General features: G+C 45.0%; 1 protein-coding gene across 5 annotated transcripts in view; it reads right to left on the bottom strand.

Moving 5' to 3' along the window:
- Positions 1–20,898, bottom strand: part of LOC119178092 (calcitonin gene-related peptide type 1 receptor-like) — a 184,791-nt gene that overhangs the window by 52,822 nt on the left and 111,071 nt on the right. For all 5 annotated transcript variants that reach the window (XR_012893934.1, XM_075887534.1, XM_075887535.1 and 2 more), the window contains one exon: positions 19,158–19,432. The gene's annotated coding sequence lies outside the window, so the exon portion shown is untranslated. The remainder of the gene's footprint in view (positions 1–19,157; positions 19,433–20,898) is intronic.

Genomic DNA, 20,898 nt, shown 5'->3' on the forward strand with positions numbered 1-20,898 from the left:
ACCCGTGATGCCACCCGTGGGGAAACGCTGCTGCTTGGCATTCCATCGGGGTTCCCTTCGGGGAGATGGCGTGAATATTTTTCGGAGCTTGCCTGTCAGGCTTCTAATGCTGGCGCGTTGTCCGGCAACGTAATCCGGCTGCCGGTGTGTACGCCAGTGTTGCCTGTGTACACTTCTCTGGTGGCCGCTCAAGGCGGTGATTCCAACAATGCTCCCTAGATGACGCGCCGCCACCCAGAGCGCCGCCACCCAGAGCACAAGTCACAGCATGTGATAACCGCCGGGGACTCGAATTTAAATCGATGCACAGAAGCCATCAAAAAGCGGGTAAGAGGTGACAAGAGGGTTGCTGTGGGGGCGTTCCCAGGAAGCAAGCTGGAAGCAGTCATGAGGCAAGCGAGCGCAAAGCTCAAAACGACCGCTGATAGACGAAACCTCGTGATCATTTCAGGCGGTTTAAACGATGTCCTAAATAAAGATGCAGCAGGACTAGCAGCCACACTGGCGAAAGACGTCAATGACATGCGCGCCACTTCTCCTCAGGTAAAGGCAGTGATATGCACGATACCGGAGGTACCGGTGCGTGATAGCAACCTGCAAAGAGCGGTGGTCAACGCAAACCAAGAGATATGGCGGATGAGTCGAGAGAAAGGCTTTGAGGTGGTGAAAATAAACAGAGAGGTGCATAGGTGGGGGGGTTTTCAACGAGACAGAATTCACTTCGATGGGCGGCTAGGTCATGAGGTGGGTTGGCGACTTGCAGGACGCGCAGTAGCTTTTTTGGGGGGCAAGCGAGCCCTTCGGGGTGCAGGATAGCTAGTAACGAGGAAAACAACGAGGGAGACTCTTCGACAGGCGGTATGGACAGATACGATTCCAAAGTGGCACCAATATCTAAGATAGGTAGAGTCCGGGGCATAAATAGACGTAACCACGAGCGCCGAGCCAATTCAGACATAGGGTACATTAACATGCAGGGTGGTAGGAACAGGCTGAAGTGGGAAGAGATAGAAGAACAGCTAAGGGAAGAGAGGCCGATGGTATACGGTTTTGTAGAAACACATCTCAGGGACATGGAACAACCTCCGAACAATCCGGACTACGCGTGGGAATATTGTAATAGAACAGAAGGCAGCAGAAAGGGGGGTGGTATTGGGGCATTCATTCATAAAAGTACAGACTGGCAAAGGGTCAAGCAGGAGTGCAAGGAACATTTATGGATAAAAGGGAAAGTGGCAGGTCAAATGACACTCCTTGGTTTTGTGTACTTGTGGACGGGAGCAAAGGCGAGAGAGGAAAACCAGGCAATGGTAGAGTGTATATCAAAGATCATTCAGGAGTTAGGAAGAGAGTGCGAGATAATTATACTAGGAGACATGAATGCGCACATAGAAGATATAGATGGGTATACCGACCCGACAGGCAAAATGATCATGGATATGTATGAAAGGCTTGATTTGATCATTTGCAACAGTACCAAGAAGTGTGAAGCGCAAATAACATGGGAGGTAGGAAGGCTTCAGTCGACGATAGATTATGCACTGATGTCAAATAGGATGTATGATAAGCTCAGGGGAATGCACATAGATGAAGGTGGCTCCAGAAGTCTGGGTAGCGATCACAAACGTATCAAGCTAAGTTTTGAAAGAGCAGTGAAAGTGGGAAGGAGACAAGATGAGCAACTACAGGAAAATTTTTATCCAGAAAGGCAAATTGAAATAGCCACTAAATAAATTGAGAAAGTAATCATGGAGGATAATAAGACAATGTGGACATACACGAATCTCATTAGACTCTTCGAGCTAGAGCTTGCTAAGACGCGTGACAAGTCACGCCGGAAAAGAAGACACAAACCCAAAAGTTGGTGAGATGAGGAAGTTAAGAGAGCCATAACAAAACGTCAGGAAGCCTCTAGGGAACACAGACATGCTAAGCAGCGGGCTGAACCGACAGATGATGTTGAAAGGAAATGGGCAATCTTTCCAAGCTGTAGAAGGGATGCATCCCTTCTGATCAATGAAAAGATTAGAAGGAAGGGAGCTCAGTGGCTGGCAGAAGTACATAAAAAAGATAGAAAGGCAGCTGCGAAATTTTGGAACCATCTAAGCTCCCTAAGAAATGAGACGAGCCTAGAGCAGAGTTTTATAACTACAGCCCAAGGCGCTAGGCTAGAAGGGGACGAAGCTATTGAATATATACGAACAAGGGTGACAGAAAAATTTCAACAAAGAAGTACTTTATGCACCACAATAGACAAGGACGAATCAAGTGGTGCAATGGCTCCATTTTCACAACAAGAGTGGGAAAGGGCTGAGAAAAGGGTTCCTAGTAGTTCATCAACAGGCCCAGATGGCATTCCAATTAGGCTGATAAAGACATTAGGTCCGAAGTGTAAGCAGGCTTTGAGAGAGGCAGTGAGCACAATAATAATCGATGGTGAAGTTCCCGATGGATGGAAACTTAGCAGGATGAGCATGATCTATAAAGGAAAAGGGGACAACGCTGACATAAACAACTACCGTCCTATAACAGTGACATCAATGGTCTACAGGCTGGCGATGTAGATTATAAAGGAAAGACTGCAGGCGTGGATAGAGGATGAGAAGGTGCTGGGGGAACTGCAGAATGGGTTTCGGAAACACAGGAGGTTGGAAGACAATCTGTTCTCACTGACGCAGTGCATCGAAATAGCAGAAAAGGAACACAGGCCCCTGTGGCTAGCATTTTTGGATATCAAGGGAGCGTACGATAGCGTGGTTCAAGAGGAATTGTGGGGAATACTGGACACACTAGGCGTGGAACATGTAGTCACTAATCTTTTAAAGGGTCTCTATAAAGGTAACAAGGTAGTTATAAAGTGGGAAAAACAGGTATCCAAGCCTGCAGAGGTAAAACGGGGGCTTAGGCAGGGGTTCCCCCTGTCACCCTTATTATTCATGATGAGCCTCCAAGGATTAGAGGCGAAATTAGAGGGAAGTGGACTGGGATTCAACCTCTCTTTAGTCAAACAAGGAAAACTTATTGATCAGGCACTACCAGCATTATTGTATGCAGATGATATAGTGCTAATGGCCAACAACAAGGAAGATTTGCAGAGATTGATGGACATCTGCGGTAATGAGGGAGATAGATTAAATTTTAGATTCAGTAAGGAAAAATCAGCAGTCATGATTTTCAATGACAACGAAGGTAGTGGGCTTAGAATACAGGAGGTCACGCTATAGATAACAGATAAATACAAATATCTGGGCTTATGGATAAGCAATGGGACCGAGTATCTGAGGGAACACGAAATATACGTGACGACTAAAGGTAACAGGAATGCAGCAGTCATGAAAAATAGGGCACTGTGGAATTACAATAGGTATGATGTTGTGAGAGGAATATGGAAAGGGGTCATGGTTCCTGGGCTGACGTTCGGCAATGCGGTCTTGTGCATGAGATCAGAAGTTCGAGCAAGATTAGAAATTAAGCAACGTGGAATAGGTAGGCTTGCTTTAGGAGCTCACGGCAATACACCAAATCAGGGAGTACAAGGTGATATGGGATGGACATCATTTGAAGGCAGGGAAGCTAGCAGCAAGATAAAATTTGAGAAGCGATTGAGAGAAATGCGGGAAGAGCTTTGGGCTAGGAAGGTTTTCAGCTACTTGTACATGAAGAATGCCGATACAAAATGGAGGAAGCGAACCAGGAAGTTGACTGGTAAATACTTAGAAAACAGCAGGTGGCCAAACCAAAGAGAACTATCGGTTAAGAAGAAAGTGAAGGAAACGGAGACTAACATGTGGAGAATGGGCATGATTAAGAAGTCCGCACTAGAGATCTATCGAACTTTTAAGCAGGAAATTGCCAAGGAAAGGATCTATGATAATACTCGGGGTAGTTCTCTACTGTTTGAGGCCAGGACGGGAGTACTGCGAACCAAGACATATCGGGCCAAATACGAAGGGGTAGACACAGTATGCAGTGCGTGTGGAGAAGAGGAAGAAACTGCCGAACACTTGATAATGTTCTGTAAAGGGCTTCACCCTATAGTTCAGGATGATGGCGCAGAGTTTTTCAAAGCACTGGGGTTTAGGGACCGGGAGGGCAAAATATACTTTAAGCGGGTAGACTTAACTGGAAGGAGGTTATCTGATTGGTGGCTAAAGCCAAGGCACGAGTGAAAATTAAACTATTCACTGCAAAGTACGAATCCTCAAACTCACTTTTTAAGGGAAAAAAATAAATATAGTTTTTGGTTCATTAGGTATTACGGCTTGGTGGCGCTAGCCACCGCCCGATCTAAAGGGTACAGCCATATCCATCCATCCATCCATCGTTAGGAAGCCTTCGTGTGCTCGCCGGGTTAGGTGGGGTGACGCGCACATGAAGGCTTTTTACAAGGCGTCGGTTTCCGATGGCCTAGACGCTTAGCTCCTCACGGCTTCTTGCCGTGCGAAATTGTCAGGGAACGTGATTATGTGTGCGGTGACTGAAGTTACCGTGGCGAGGGGCCTCTCTGGTCGGGCCTCCCTGGTCTGCTTGGCGTCTGGCCCAAAGCGGTGGCCCCATTGTCAAAGTCATGGCCGTCTTCCCAAAACAAATATTGCCCCTCATCAACCCCGGGAAGTAGGTAGTGCCGGGACAGACGTACGAATGATGCAGGATCATGATAAGTTGATCAGTTATGTGAGACTCTGGGATACAGTGCATCTGGGCGCCGCGATTCTTTCCTCTCTGACAACAGCATTACGATGAGTGTTACGCAAGGGTACCGACATCCCCCCAAGCCTCTTCCTCTGCCTGCTCTAAACCTCGTTCAAGAACGCCTGACAGCTTCACGTATGCCATTTATCAGCGCTGGATATTTGAATCACGGCAGCACCCAATATGACATAAAGGAGCAGGTGGTTAACATGCCGATCGACGTAGCTAACACTGTGCAATGCCGGTCGTGGAACACGCCCGACAACGCTGTCTCCAACATACTGTACACATGATGCGCAGGATCGTTAAACCTTCCTACAGAAATGGTCTCGCCAAGAAACGCCTCGTCAAGCTCTGAGCAACACCGTTCACTTTGTGAACATGGCGATGATTTTAAATGCGAAGCATTTCTTAGCGAACTTCGGCGACTTTGAGTCTATACCTATCTATATATCTATCATCCAGCCACCTCCAACTTTTAGCTCTTTTGGCCGTTTAGATAATCGTATCAATACCAAACTTGGTACGGCATAACATGACTGTGAAAAGAACATACTTGACTAGTCATAACATGAAAATCATGGCATGTATGTCATGAATATCATGATTTACAATTCATGGTCCTACAGCTCTCGTGGTGGTATCGCTCACATCGCATGTTGCAAAACTGGTATGGTATGGCATGATTGCATGGCGAACACAAGCGACAGACCCTAACATGAAAATTATGACATGCGTTTCACGTAACAACATGAATACATGCCACGCTCATGATGCACTCGTGGCCGTTTCGCTAACGTAACATATACCAAATTTGATATTACAGTACGTGAATGGATGACGGAGGTATGTGACTAGTGCAAACATGATAATCATGAGATGCGTGTGTAACAACGACTTCATGCCACGCTCATGATGCGCTGGCGGCCTTTCACAAGCTTCATTTATACCAAATTTAGTATTACGGAACGTGAATGAATGACGAAGGTATGTACCGGTGCAAACATGATAAACATGAGATGCGTGGCATGAAACAACATTACTACATGATGTGCTTATGATGCGCTCGCGGCCGTTTCGCTAGCTTCACATGTACGAAACTTGGTATTACGCGACGCGAACGGACGACATAGGTAAATTGCACATCCAAACATGATAATCATAACATGCGTATCATGTAACAACATGACTACATGCCACACTAATAATGCGCTCGCGGCCGTTCAACTAGCTTCACATAAGCTAAGTTTGGTATTACGTGACGCCAATGAATGGCGAAAGTATGTGACTGGTGCAAACATGGTAATCATGAGATGCGTGTCATGTGAGAACATGACTACATGCCACAGTCAAGGTGCCAATACAATTCGACATGAAGCGGTGCGCGTGCTCGGCGGCGTTCATTTCGTCGCGTCACGCCGGCGTTGCCACACCAGGCGCCAGTCCTGCCATATACTCACAGGCGCGCGTCGCGCTGCGTTGCTTTGACGCATGCGCCTTTCAGTGCATCACGAAAAGAGGGAGACGCAGTCTTGTCTTGGTAGCACATCGGCGCGAAATGCAGCATGTCGCATTTCGCGCCGGTTACCGTTGGGCCGCCCCGACGGACGCTGTTCGCACCTGGCGTCAGACTATAGAGAGCTCGCGTTTTGCTAACGTAACGTTGCTGTACCCAGCGTGCGCGCGCGTCAACGCTACATTGTAGTATACTAGGCCCTTCATGATGCGCTCGTGGCCGTTTTGCTAGCTCTACATGTAACAAAATTGGTATTGCGTGACGTCAGTGGATGACGAAATATATGACAGGCGCAAACGTGATAATCCTGACACGCTTGTCATGCAAGAACATGACAGCATACCACCCTCATAGCGTGCTCGTGGCCGTTTCGTTAGCTCCACATATACTGAATGTGGTGTCACGTGACGTGAATTAATGTCGCAGGTAAGCGACACATACAAACATGATAATCATGTACGGAAGCCATGTAAGGTATCATATACCTCCGAATCGTAACGTTGTGCTGTTTTTAAAGTGACATATCAACATTTCTCATTCGTGCTTCGCATATCATCGATTTTCACTGTACGTAGGATCTGCCAACTTTTTTTTGGATAGCACAAAACCATGCCTAAGAATGGTTGACTTGTATAATTTAACGTTTCGAAACTATTGTGACTCTGAGAGACGTTGTAGAGGAGAGCTTTGTTTAATTTCGATGACCTCGGGTTGCTTATCGGACAACCATAAGTAGGCGGATGTCTGTGCATTTTGCTTCCATCAAAGTAAGGAGAACTTGGCGCTGAACAAAGCTGGCGTCCTCAAGCTCAGCGAAACAACTTTATAGCGGCTAAGCACCATCATCAGTAAGGTGCTATCCTGTCGCAGAATTCATCAATATTATGTGCTTCATGGGCAAGCGTTGTCCGCTAACCGAGCTGATCAGCCTACTGTGCTTCATAGTTGGACATTGATGCCAAGAACCTCGGCAATATGACAGTTTGGTGGTGTAATAAATTCCCTGTGGTACTTATTGTTTATATATATGGACTTTATTAGAAACAAATGTTTCCACTAAAATAAGTGATTCATTCTCTTCCACGGTTCACCGACGGTTTAATTCAACAACGACAACAGAATGAAAAGAACGTCTAATGTCTTACATGTCCGCCTCTGTGGTACAGTGATGAATGATGGATTCTCGGCTGCTGATCATAATGTTGCCGCTCAATACCGACTGCGGCACGAACATTGGGGTGCTTGCGGAATGGAAATGACCCGTGTGCTTTTCGATGACAGTGCGCGTTAATAATCATCAGATTGCCTGAGTTTCTGGAGTCCTTTATACGGCGTGCATTATAATATCTTGGCTCGTGCTCGTAATATCTCACATGTTATTATTGTCTTACCTAAAATGTTGAGTGAGCTAGCCGTAGTTCGTAATTGTGTTTAGCTCAGAGCGAGCAGTTGATTTTAGAGGAAAAGAAGGAGAAAAAATAACATAAGAGGAAAAAAAACATTGTTACGCGTGCTATATTCTTTGATGATTTGCGTCTTGGTTCTTTTTGTAAGCTCTGTGCGAAAAAATTTGACGTCTTTAGACGTCTTTAGTAGTGAGGCATAATTTCGAAAGTCTTCTCTCTTGAATGCGAAGGCGGTTTCCCCGGTAGGAGCGACGCGCGGAAACGAAGACATCGCGAGAGATCCAGCCTCGAAACTTAAGGAAATTCAGGCACGTATGGGTGAATGCTAATCTGACGCGTGACACAAATTTTAAGCCCCAGTCTAGAAGTATAAGTAATAACATTTTTCTAGAACGACTAAGCCAATGTTCTATCTTCGTTGTTATTACGGTTCTTAGGTGGATCGGTCATGTCTCGGCGTTTGCATATGACTTCAACACTGAACGTGTTCTCACGCTCAACGATACTCTGCGTAATATTTTTATGTATTTTGTTTTCTGTTCACGCGTTCCAAGCTACAAATTGCGTTTAGATGCGATTTTCAGCACTTGGTACTCTATAGGGAGAACGTAAAGCCGTCTAGTGGGGCTAATACTTGATGATGCCATGTCGACAAATATCAACATCCACATGGGATAGTTCAAGGGGAAGTAAAATTCGACGCAGTTGAGCAAAAGACAGGCGAGATTAAACCGTGACTACCACAATAGATGCGTTTCACTTTCCTGCACTCCCGAGTCATTCGACCTATTAGTTATAACCCATAATCCCCTAGATGTGTGTGTCATATTTGTAATTTGCTAGAAAAGGCCAAATTCTGTTTGCTGTACGTTTTTTATGCTCATTTGTTCAGTGAGAGCTGTTTATGCAAGCTGTTATTTGCGAAGCCTGTTTGTCATACGCAGTCCTGATTGCGGAAAAATTATCGTGTTAAAAAATGGTCATACGGCACAGAAACTTTGTAAATCTCAATACCCGCCGCTGGTGCCCTACTAATGAAGAAGGAACAGGGATGGCAGTGAGCCACAGACCCCGAGTACACAAAACGAGAGAATGCTAGGGAACCGCATAGGCAACGACGGCTGCGATACGACCTCGAAGAGATGGAATACCAATGACGCCGTGCCCGTAGACTGACAGGTGCGAACGCTGGGTGCCAGCGCGAGGTTCCGTCTCGGGTGTTTGGACATCAGCGTGTCGTATTTGTGACTATCTCCAGTACATTTCGAACCTCCCTGTGCCGCCCAGAATCAACGTACAAGAACAATCCAACATCACCCTACAGAAGACTAGCAGCGGCGAAGAAGTAACCTATAGTAACAACCTGCATCATCTAAATAACACCTAGAATCAATCTAGAAGTCACCAGATTAGTCTTCAAAATTGTCGAGTTTGCTGTTTGAAGCCTTGCCTGGGTTAGGACAAGATTTGGATTTTTTCTTTAGGGGTGAACTTGAAGAAATGAAGCAGCTGAGGTGATATAAAGGTCAACCTTTTCTCGGCAAGCCAGTTAGAACAGAACAGTATAGCAAGAGATCAATCATCAAATGATACGGGTCCTCTGTTTTTGTTAGTTGTCGTCCCGAGATTCTATGACACTTCGCTAAATATCACTCCTCTTCCTGTTTCCACTACTTCTTTTCTCTTTCAAATGCAAGACTTGACACTCACAGCATGTATGCACCATTTCATACATCCTAATAAACTTTTCTCCCCCAAAACCTCCGGTGCAACATTGGTTTGGCCCAGTATGTTTCAGATACCATTTTATTAAATGAGCTGTAATGTGATTGTGCAAAATATTCGTCGCAAAGATGAATTCAGGTGGATATGTAACAGTACGCAAGTGTTTTCTTTAAATTATCACCGTAAGAAAAGTTAAACTCACTTCATATAGATTGTTGTACAGTTGCACACAATAGCAAAAATTGATTTATCCCTCCCTGATAGGAATCAGTACAACAAAAAAGTAAAATGTGTCCTCACAGAAGTCGTTCATTGCTTACTATAAATTGATATGAAAGAGTTTGCGCAATGTCTTTTGGTGTTTGACAGCTATAAAACTGCTGAACGTGGAAGCATCCGCGTAGCCGCTTAGTCATAGAACTCCACCCTGGCGATTGCATTCGTCAATAATCATTGATTGATATGTGTGGTTTAACGTACCGAAACCATCATATAACTATGAGAGACGCCGTGGTAGAAGGCGCCGGAAAGTTCGACCTCTTGGGGTTTTCTAACGAGCACCAAAATCTGAGCACACGGGCTTACAGCATCTTCAACTCCACTTAAAATGCAGCCGCAGCAGCCGGGATTCAAGCCCGCGACCTGCGGGTGAGCAGCCGAGTACCTTAGCCACTAGACCACCGCGGTGGGGCTTCATCTTTGATCATTAAACAAACCCTTGTTACCATAGATGCTTGTGGTAGCTTTAATAGTCAAACGTGAGAGCGGAACCAGAGAAAACGACGTGATAGTCAGAAGAACGTGGCTGAGCCCCGCCGTGGTGGCCTAGTGGATAAGGTACACGGCTGCTGACTCGCAGGTCACAAGATCAAATCCCTGCTGCGGCGGCTGCATTTTCGATGGAAGCGGAAATGGGTCCGGCCCGGTGTTCTCAGATTTAGGTGCTCGTTGAAGAATCCCGAGTGACCGAATTCGGCGAAGCCCTTCATGGCGTCTCCCATAATCATATGGCAATTTTGGGACATTCAAACCCACAGCTGACTCAAGAACATGACTAGTTGGGCGCTAAACTTGGGTTAAGGTCATGTTGGCGTGAAACACCACTGCCCGACAAAAGGGAAACGCAGCGCACGTTTCATCTGTACACTATTTTTATGTCAACAAAACTCAATTAAGTTCAATTCAATCTTCTCTTTGGCCGACCAGGATTGTTCGCGGGGTGAGCGTACGTGGGAAACGCGGAGTTGAAGCCAGACAAATCGGGCGGGCGTCGCAGAGCTGTTTGTAATTGATGGGACTTTAATGGATGGATGCTTTGCAACGCCAGTGCGAGGGCAATGTTATCCACTGGGGATGTTTGAAGGCGTTCCCTATATTGCACCTCTCATATTAGAAAGGCGCCAAATGTGACGGACGCTTAAAAAAAAACAACGCGTTGTAGGAACTAATAGTGGATTCCACGCTCACTCATGAGGCATTACGGTACTTTACCAAGGACGCTGTAAGAAGACCATGGTAGATTTCAAAGGCGTATTTTTTAAAGTATATATAAAGTATGCGGCCATGGTGCTGTAGATAGCGTGCCCGGCATATGATCTCGTGGACCTAGAAAGTCGTGGGTCTGAATCCCACTGATGCAACGTTTGTCTTGTGATCGTGCATATTTTTTCGACGTGATTTCCATGACGGAAATATGTCACGGAAGTTTGGGGAACTCCAGCATAAAACGCTTTCATGTTAAAAACATTAGCTAAAACAAAATTGCAGGGACTGTCTAAATGACATTAAAGCGAAGAAATAATTTCACACCCAAAAAATATGTGAAAAAAAAAACATAGTGTGTTCTGTAAACGACAATATGGCATGAAAATTTAGGATGAATGGTTAACATGGCACTCCACGACAAGAATTTTCATTATAACGTCAGTATTTGAAAGAAAACAAGTGGTTTTTGCCTTGAGGAGCTTAGGCAGATGTTTGCACAGACTCTCAACATCTAATCATTGTGTTGAAGCCCTATATTGCCAGCTGCTTTTGTTGAATAATTAAACCGCGTGCACCTTCGTGCAAAATTTGAGTGCTTTCTTTCCCGCCTTCATATTAAAAACAGGTGTCAGATTACTATAAGTTTTAAATATGTGAGGGCTTCAGATGTACACCTCATATAGATGACTCAATGGTTCTCGCTGCAATGCATATAGAAAGGTACTTGCAGTCGTGCTAGCTCGCATAGATCGCACATCGACGATGGCGGAAACCATTCGGGGATGTCGTTGAGAGAGGTAATCGTGTGTTCACGTGACGAAAGCAGTCCACAGCGTCTTGAAAGCAACAGACTTGCACTGGTGGTTATGGACTAGGGTATGTTGGGGCGAAACGCGACAGTTTGACTTTGCTGACCTCTGTAGCTATCGCATAAGTACTTTTCTTTTTTTATATCTTTCAGCAATAGGTGCTTGTAGTTGTATATTTTTTGTGCGTAAAAGCTTAATACTGTTCAGAGTGTTCTCGCGGGGAAAATTACGTGGCTGGGCTCAGTGTCTTCGTGACCCGTCAAAAAGGGGAGGAATTCTGCCCGTTGGATCCGCGCGCCGAAAAGGCATTGAAGTGCCTCAGGAAGTCGCTTGTTAGGTGAACCAATTACCCATACTAATTATACATTATTTTTCTTGTTTAAGAGAGTTATAACGTGCAAGAGAGTATTATTAGAGATTCATTGGTGCAAAACGACATGAAAAAAATGGCAGCATATCCACGGAGTGAATGATGGAGAGTGGGGCAAAGAATTCGTCCGTCCATTCGTTCTTGCTTCCGTCCGTCAATGTGACCGTCCATGCGTCCATCAGCCCGTCCCTGCGTGCGTCTGTTCGTGCATACGTCCCTGCGTTCGTCCATGCATCCGCCCCTGCGTCCGTTCATGCGTCCATCCATGCATCTGTCTATGTGTCCGTTCGTCCATCTATTCAACACTCCAAGTACCACCATCTCGCATCTTTTCATCATAGATTCCCCACATAGAAGCATCGCCATCCAGCGGACATTCCAAGGACTAAACGAGAGGTGGGACACGTACACTTTCTTACGGCTTGCGCTTCGGGTCCACTTCCCACCTTTAAGCACCTCGAGTTCATGGTATATACTAGTTCACTGTATTCATGGCACTGCGGCCGAACGCTCGCTAAACCTTTCGAAAACCAAGGAGGTTACGCCCAGCGAGTATGACGTAGCAAACTTTTTCAGACAGATAGTGCTCAATGTACATGCCAATGGCTGCTAATGGGAAATGCGAGGCGGAGAATTTGGCTTTTACTTTCTTACGGCTTGCGCTTTGTATCTACTTCCCATTTTTAACCACCTCGAGTTCATTCATGGTATATACAAGTTCATTGTATTGATGGCACTGCGGCTCAACGCTCGCTAAACCTTTCTAAAGCTAAGGAGATTACACCCAGCGAGTATAACGTACCAACCCTTTCTTGTCAGATAATGCTCAATGTACATGCCAATGGCTGCTAATGGTGATCGCAGCCTGCGCGTTAACTAAATGCCGAATGCTCCTGTCTCTCATTCCCCATTAGCAGCCATTGACATGTACATTGAGCACTATTTTTTATTGTTCAACAACGCACAGAAGAAGTCTCTCACCGGCACCACCTTGGAGGTCAAAATCTTATACTTGTTACATACTACGGGAGACGAACGGGTGCCGTTATAAGGAGCTTCACCCCTAAAAGCACTGACTGCTGTTGTTGAGGACAGGACTCACTTCATTCACGGTATACATAAAGCTGTTCCGCGTTCCCGAGGATGATCTGAAGAGTTGCATGAAAACATTAAAAGAATCTCCTAGTCAAGGTGGTCACAAGCACGTCTCGGAATCAAGTTTTAATGAAATAATTTTGATACTGAAATTTTTAAAATAACAAGCGATAAAAATCCGAAATTCATCACCTCACAAAGCCTGGCTGACTAAAATGAAAGACAAAATGGCCGCGCAGTTCTGCATCAAAACGGCAAAAGGAGATCTAGCCTCCAATAATTTAATAACCTAATGATGTGTGAGCATTTAACGAAAGATACCATTGGCACAAAGAAAGACTGGGCGGGCTTGATCGGTTTTGGAGCAACACAGCCCCAGGTTTTGCCTTAGTCTGGATTCATTGAGTGGAGTGCGAGGAATGGGCTCATGAAGACTGCGTAGAGGCTCACGGTGTGAATTTCAGGTGCTTGTACTGCAGAATCTGAAGACATAAAATTTTTTCACACTGACTAGTTTTGCCCCACGCTGTGTCTCCCTTTGCTGCACAGGTTGGGGCAAAATGAGACATCTGGTGCATTGTCTAATTCTTTTAGGGGCAAAGCTCCTTAAGGCGTGGGCTGTGCGTCCCCTGTATGTAGCCACCTCTAGTTTAGTTCTTGCAGTGTTCACTAGATGGCGGTACCGTCCCCTGTATGTAGCCACCTCTAGTTTAGTTCTTGCAGTGTTCACTAGATGGCGGTACCGTCTCCTGTATGTAGCCACCTCTCGTTTAGTTCTTGTAGTGTTTACTAGATGGTGGTACTTGTAGCTGATGATGAAAAGATGCAAGATGTTATAAACTATAAAGCGGTACTTGTAGTTGATGAAAGACGCAAGATCTCATAAAATAGGAATGATGTCACATATGGCGCGTGTCATTGGTTGAAGGCAATCGTTCGATTTAGTGCGGCGACGTACGCTAGGGGAGCGATGTAATAAAATCAAGTGGGCAAAATGTACAGAGGATTCATGGTTTACCAGGTTTACCTCCGGAGCTTCGCCCACTCATCATCATTCACTTCGTGGATATGGCGGAATTTTTTTGAAACACCCTTTTCAACTGTGGCAACATTGTCATATTTATGTAGCACATATTTTGTACAGAAACGAAAGTTTCTGCATTGACTTTTAATTGTAATGAGTGAAATAAAAATAATATTGACCTTTTTAAATTTTTGTTCTGTTTTACTCCCTCCTACCCTAAAACATTTATGATGACCAAAGTGCGACTTTGTGTATGCTTGCTCTCCTATCCCCCCCTCTCTGTCTCCATCTTTCAAACTTCTTTATTCCTGTCCCCAGTGCAGGGTAGCAAATCGGTTGTTTAGACTACTTAACATCAATGCCTTTCCTTTTCCCCCTGTTCCTTCCTCTTTCCCCAAACAATGAGAAATAGAACCACGGGCAACCATGGTTACACACTAATGAACAAAGTGTCCTTTTCTTAGCCAACTACCTTACTGGCCTGAAGCTATAACAACGGCTCTGGAAAACCCAAAAGTGCGTTTATAGGAACAATAAAAGTTTCAGTTTTATTCCACGCAAGGCTCGAGCCGCAGTGCCATCGGCTTTTCGCTAAAGGTTAGAGTTTGTTGTGCTTTCTTGCGCCCTAAGCGTTATTTTACCGGATGTTCAGCCCTTACACTAGCTTCAACGAGCATGCGCTGCAGCCGTATAAGCCCTGAAGCACTAAAGCCCTGTTGTGTAACTTATGTATATCCTTTGCATGTTTCATAAGCGAGGACGGAAGTCCAAAGTCAGGTGAGGTTGCAGTAAAAACCTGTTGAAAATTCGAAACATGTATCACGCATCCATAATTTAGGTATTCTATAACAACTTTTTCCTACTGCCATAAAGATTTTAGTTCACTTTAGGTGACGCAAAACCTTCGAGGCTATAAGAAGACGAGCAAACGTCAGTTGGCAAAATTATTCGATAGGTTGTATTACTGCGTATCATGCTGTCTTTATCAGTCATACCAGCCTCGCTTAGGTGATTTTAGAATAGGCAGGAACAATTTATTCATTCCCTTTACTGGGACTAAGAAGGCACGGATACAGTTCCGTGATAGTGTATCCCTTGTTCAAAACTTATGAAAACAAACAGAGAGAGAGAGACGTATGTGCAGTGTACATTCAGAGCCGCGTTGAGCGAAATCAAGCTTCCAACAATTGAGAAGGCCCCTACACACTAGCCTACTCTATATTACGTAATAAGTATTAGACTACGTGGATCAATAGGTACCGAGCTTGTTTATCTTAGAAAGCACCTGTTACCGTATTTTGTACACTTTATGTCTATTTCACCACTGAAGCTAAACTTTTTTATGTTTAATTCTCGTTTTAAAGCTGCGAGGCGTCTCTCCATAAGGCGGAAGATGCTATGGAAGCACAGCGTTAAACGCTGATTGATTGATATGTGGGGTTTAAGGTCCCAAAACTACCATATGATTATGAGAGATGCCGTAGTGGAGGGCTCTGGAAATTGCGACCACCTAGGGTTCTTTAACATGCACCTAAACCTGAGCACACCGGCCTACAACATTCCCGCCTCCATCAGAAGCGCAGCTGCCGCAGCCGGGATTCGATCCCACAACCTGCGGGTCAGCAGCCGAGGACCTTAGCCACTAGACCACCGCGTCTTGACAACGTTAAACGCTTAATTCATTAGATAGCCCATCTGTGTAGGCAATATAGCTTATGGACACAATGAATAGGCCTCATCTAGCATATGCTCAGCGGGATAGAAAATATCAACGAAGATGACAGTGATAGGCCTAAATATTCATCGTCTCGGGCGCTATTTTGGCGTCGTCCCGGCATTAAGCAAATGGGGTTCCATCGACCGGAGTCGAACGTATAGGAAAGGCCACAGGCGTCGCCTTCCATCTGGGTACTCCAGAAAAATTCATGTAGTGTAGGCGGTGAATGCCACGGCACCCAAGAAATCGTGCGAAGGTACAAGCGTATCTGCGGAGAATCTGTGACGCTCGTCGCCTATGCCGTCGCTGCGGCATCATTTAGACGGGGAAACTCGCGTACTCTGCCTTCTTGCCTGTACATTTTCTTTTCGTATTGCCGCATTCAACCGTGACAGTATCAATTTTTTTTGCTCCATACTCCTCAAACGACAACGCGAGGAGCTGCATTGTTTTAGCGAAAATGCGCACGCGAGTTCGGCGCGACTCATTTGATGGTATTTGCGGTTCAGTTCCTCGACCCTGGAATTATCAGAGAAGTTCTCATTTCACTAAACCTGCCATCATTTTACCTGTGCGCAGCTAATCTCGGCTCTTTGTACGAAACATTTACCTCGTGCTCTGTGTTTCAAATGCCGTACTACTCTCATTTATTTTATTATTCACCTGCCCCTCAAAGATAGGAGCCGCATGTGCATCGGACGATTTGTCTTAAGGAACGTGCTGCTTACTTAATCGTGTGTAATGCTTGGAGACGTAGGTGCCTCTATTTCCGAAAATATCAGTTCACAGCATTCGATGAATGGACAACACAAAAACAAGAGACATTCATTGGCTGGTTAACCATACAGGAATCCGGCCAGCACATAGCTACTCTTTTATTTCTTTTGTTCGTTTGCTTTGGTGTGTAGTGTCGTAAGCTACGCGAAAGGAAACAGAAGTGTCCAGTGTTCCGACGTTTGCAGCTAAGTCGAGCAGTGACGTGTCACTGGCTCAATCGCCCATTACAACCACGCTAAAACATTCGGAAGATCCCACGTACTACCTGGGAATCGACGTTATGCGAAGCATGCGGAGGGAAGGTGACCGCGTTGAACTTTTTTTATTGAGCGACACGTCATGAAATGACGCTAAATATATGTACAAATGTTGCACGCACAGACAGTTGAAGAGTTGCAGATGTTTATATAACCAGTTCTTCGCACATGCGCTACCATGCCAACTGGAACATGCGTATGAGCAACACCAGAAGCGGATATGAAGCGCTGATGCTCGCGAAGATGCTCGCCCTGGACCCTGCTACATAAATCAACTTGAGCACATGACAACTAACCCCAATTGACGTAAACTCAACGTGACGGCTGTTTCAAAGGAGTACATAAGTAATGTTTACAAAATTGGGTATGCAGCATTGCAACAACTATAGACGTTTCACAAAGATCAGCGTCTATAAAACATGCGATTATTTGAAATGTACTTCCGAGATCTGGCGTAGCTCTGTGGTAAAATGCTTCATTGCCACGCAAAATACTTGGGTTCGATTCCAGCTGGGACCCCGACATTTATTCTTTGCGTTCGTCGGATGAACGCTACCGATGTCGGGTATTTCTTAACGCTCGCCCGTTAAAATTACCAATGCGTATTCTCGTTGTTCCTGGGTAGATACTAAGTGTCAATCACCTGTGGCACATACCCGCATGCCAGCGGCACATACCCGCCAATGTGTATATGCCACTGTCTGGCGGGAAGTGTTGGACGACGTACGTCACGGGATTGTGACAATATTCATGTCTTGACCAGCGCTTCTCATGGTCAACCATCCTACCTTACCATTCTAATTTAAGGGGGTGACCACGAGGCCCCCCAAACGTAAGTGCCAGATAGATAGATAGATAGATAGATAGATAGATAGATAGATAGATAGATAGATAGATAGATAGATAGATAGATAGATAGATGTGCTCAATGTCGCCGATGTTCAGTAAGAAATGCTTCGCATTTAAAAGGAATGTAACTGACGGCAGCCGGCTCTCTAGCAGGCGGCTCGTTGTGTTGCTAGAGTTAGTGTTACCTAAACTTTCGACTTCGTAGTCTCGTGTGTTGGAAAAAAATATAAAACGAGAAGAAAATGCCTATTGTGTGTACTTGGGAATGGAGCAAACAGTTACTACTCCCAAAAAAAGATATGTGGTTCAAATGATTTATCACTATGGTGATTCCTGTCCCCTTTATGAACAGTGCTGTGTATAAAATTATTCGTAGCCACTTCATGTTAGAGTCCAACGAATGTTCTCATCCAGGGACTGTTTTAACACAGTTCATTTGCACTTCGACTCTGATTATGCGTATCGAGGTACCACTCTGCCCATACGCATGCGTGCGAGGTAGAAGGGGTGGGCCCCCACCCCTAATCATCAAAGGGGATCTTTAAGACAAGCCACCATTTTTGCTTAATAAGCTCTTAAGCGTGCGTACGGGGGGTGGGGGACTCTTAATAACCTAAGCAGAGGGCAAAGTCAGCCCCACACATTGAAGTAACAGAGAGGAGGCCGCTGCAACGAACCTTCACCACCCCCACTGAAGAGGAACGTGGCATAGGCCTGTGGTTGGACCCCTCCTGTGCTTGTTTAAACTAGGGTCACGGGCACGAAGGTTGTCAGCGTTAACGCGGGTCGCCTTGAATAATAGATTCCAAGAAATTGCTTCCCCTCTTCCCAGACACGGCAGCTGCATTTCAGAAAGGGACAATTTTAAATGGCACCCATGTGCTTGAATGAAGGTTAATTAACGAACCAATTACGATTTTCCTCCTATTTATGTCATTATTTTGCCCTAGTTACAGCGTGGAAAGATGGCAGCTAGCTGCTGTGTTAGCTCATCTTGACGAGAGATTTTTTGTCAGAACAATCAATGCTTGAAAGGCGACATAATCTGTCTTTGCACAGAAAATCAGTGAAGGCCTCACTTAAGTTTTCGCGGTGGTAGTGGCGTATTGAATAGGCTATAGCACCTCAGCTCATTTTTTTTATGTTTGCAATTTCGCGCGTCTACTTCACTCTTCGCTTTCTTTCCCATCTTTATTCCCCATTCTCTCTTCCCTTAATGCAGGGTAGCAAACCGGATGCTCCAATTCCTGGTTAAACTCCTTGCCTTTCCCTCGTTTTGTTCTCTCTCTCTCTCTCTCTCGCACCTCACACCAAACAAACTAATTTCATATATTTCTGCACTTCCATCCCCTTATGATTGAAACGTTGTCTTTACGCATGGCAAGTTTCAAGTATGCAGTGTTGCCAGCAGCAGCGAGTGCTAGTATGAACTTACCGAAGGCCGGCTGGTCGTCGGATGCAGCAGTATAGCAGCAGCTGCTGCTGCTATTGCGGGGTGTGTGTGTGGTTTTATTCCTTTTGTTTGTCCCTCTCTGTTTCTCTCTATCTTCGTAATCGGTGGCTCTTCAGAGATGACCCGCTACGTGATCGGCAGAATGGCCGCAGAGTGCCCGCAAGGTGCAAGACAAGGCCGGCGAAAAGACCACATGGCGCCCACTGGAACGGGACCGGCAGCCTGGCGCCCGACATCCGGCCATGTCCAAACAGCCCCTGCGGTTAGTGCGACAGGGACTCAGAAAAAGAAGAAAACAGTCGCGTTCAGAGTACGTGACATGCTTTCCTGGAGATGCAGTTGTTCGATGAGTTTCAGCAGAATCGATTCAAGGAATGATGTAATTATGAAGGTATGCCGCCGGCTGGCCTCTATGGGCCCATAACGTGAATAACGAAAAACAAGTGGCTTCGTAGTGGTTAACACGTTCGGCCAGCATAACTTATACGGAATCGGCGATCAAACTTTAGGCACAAACAACGCTGACTAAGACCAACAGGTGACGGTGTATTTTAATATCGAAATAGCCTTTACACTTCAGCCTGCTAACAATGACTTGTGGATGGAAATGGAAACACAGACGACGTTTAAAAATGAAGGCATGCAGATTCACCATACCAATGACAAGCCTGAAAGAATGGCGGAGCTGGGCAGCCTTTGTTATTTCCCTTTTGTTTTCTCTTTCTTTCTTTCCCTCTTTATTTCTTATTCTATTTTCCATTTTTTTCTGCATTTTTTGTTTTTCTTCTACTGGCTTTTACTTTTCTTTCTATTTTACACTTGTCTCTATTTCTCATCTGCCAATCTTTATACCTAGTTTATATTCTGTTTCTCTAGTCACTGTAGCAATGCGCGTGCCTAATATCATCATAAAGGCACTCAAAGAAAAAGAGGAAGACGACCTCTTTTTGACGTGAGCGTGCGCTCATTATGCAACAGCTGGCTATGCACTATGTGGTATTACCTACGTTTTTCGCTAGCGAAGAAGGCAGCATGTGATGCCCGCAAACGACAGCTATAGGCCCGTTGAAGCCATGCACACTGAGAAAAAATCAATTTTAAATACAAGGGGTGAACTCTAATTGCGAGAACGCAAATATGTGCGTTAGCATCTTTGACTCGAGCTTATAGCACAAGCGCTGGAACCGTAGATTGAAGTTGGTGATGACACACACCTCCAACGAAATATAGCAAGCGAACTCCCTGTTAGCGTAAAACCGCACTCAGAAGCAAGGTTTCTGAAAAAAATTCATTAGTATTGACCCAACGTTAAGCGTGTTTAGATAGCTTCTGTTAGAATAAATATAAAGCATATCACGTGTAATACTTATCAATTCATCTATTTCAAAGTACAGCAGGCCAACTTGGACTTAGCATGCAAGAGGGCAGAACACACAAAAGAAGAAGGATGATTTAATAAATGCAGTAGTACAGTTTTGAACGTACATGAATGCATAACATTAATAGCGCTCATACGTAGAGAAATGAAACATCTGCACTAAGAAAACATGCAATCTAACAAAAAATATACTCTTCCAGAGCTTGAGCGAAGTTTGGCGACATAATGACTGTATTTGAAGAAAGTATGTTCCAGTATGCTATATAGTTTTGGGAAAGAAATCATTCTGAAATGACTTAGTTTTAGTGAATATGCACATATAACGTAGCGGAAGTTCCATATCGT

This window comes from Rhipicephalus microplus, chromosome 1 (assembly GCF_043290135.1).
Source record: "Rhipicephalus microplus isolate Deutch F79 chromosome 1, USDA_Rmic, whole genome shotgun sequence".
In the NCBI taxonomy this organism is placed as follows: domain Eukaryota; kingdom Metazoa; phylum Arthropoda; class Arachnida; order Ixodida; family Ixodidae; genus Rhipicephalus; species Rhipicephalus microplus.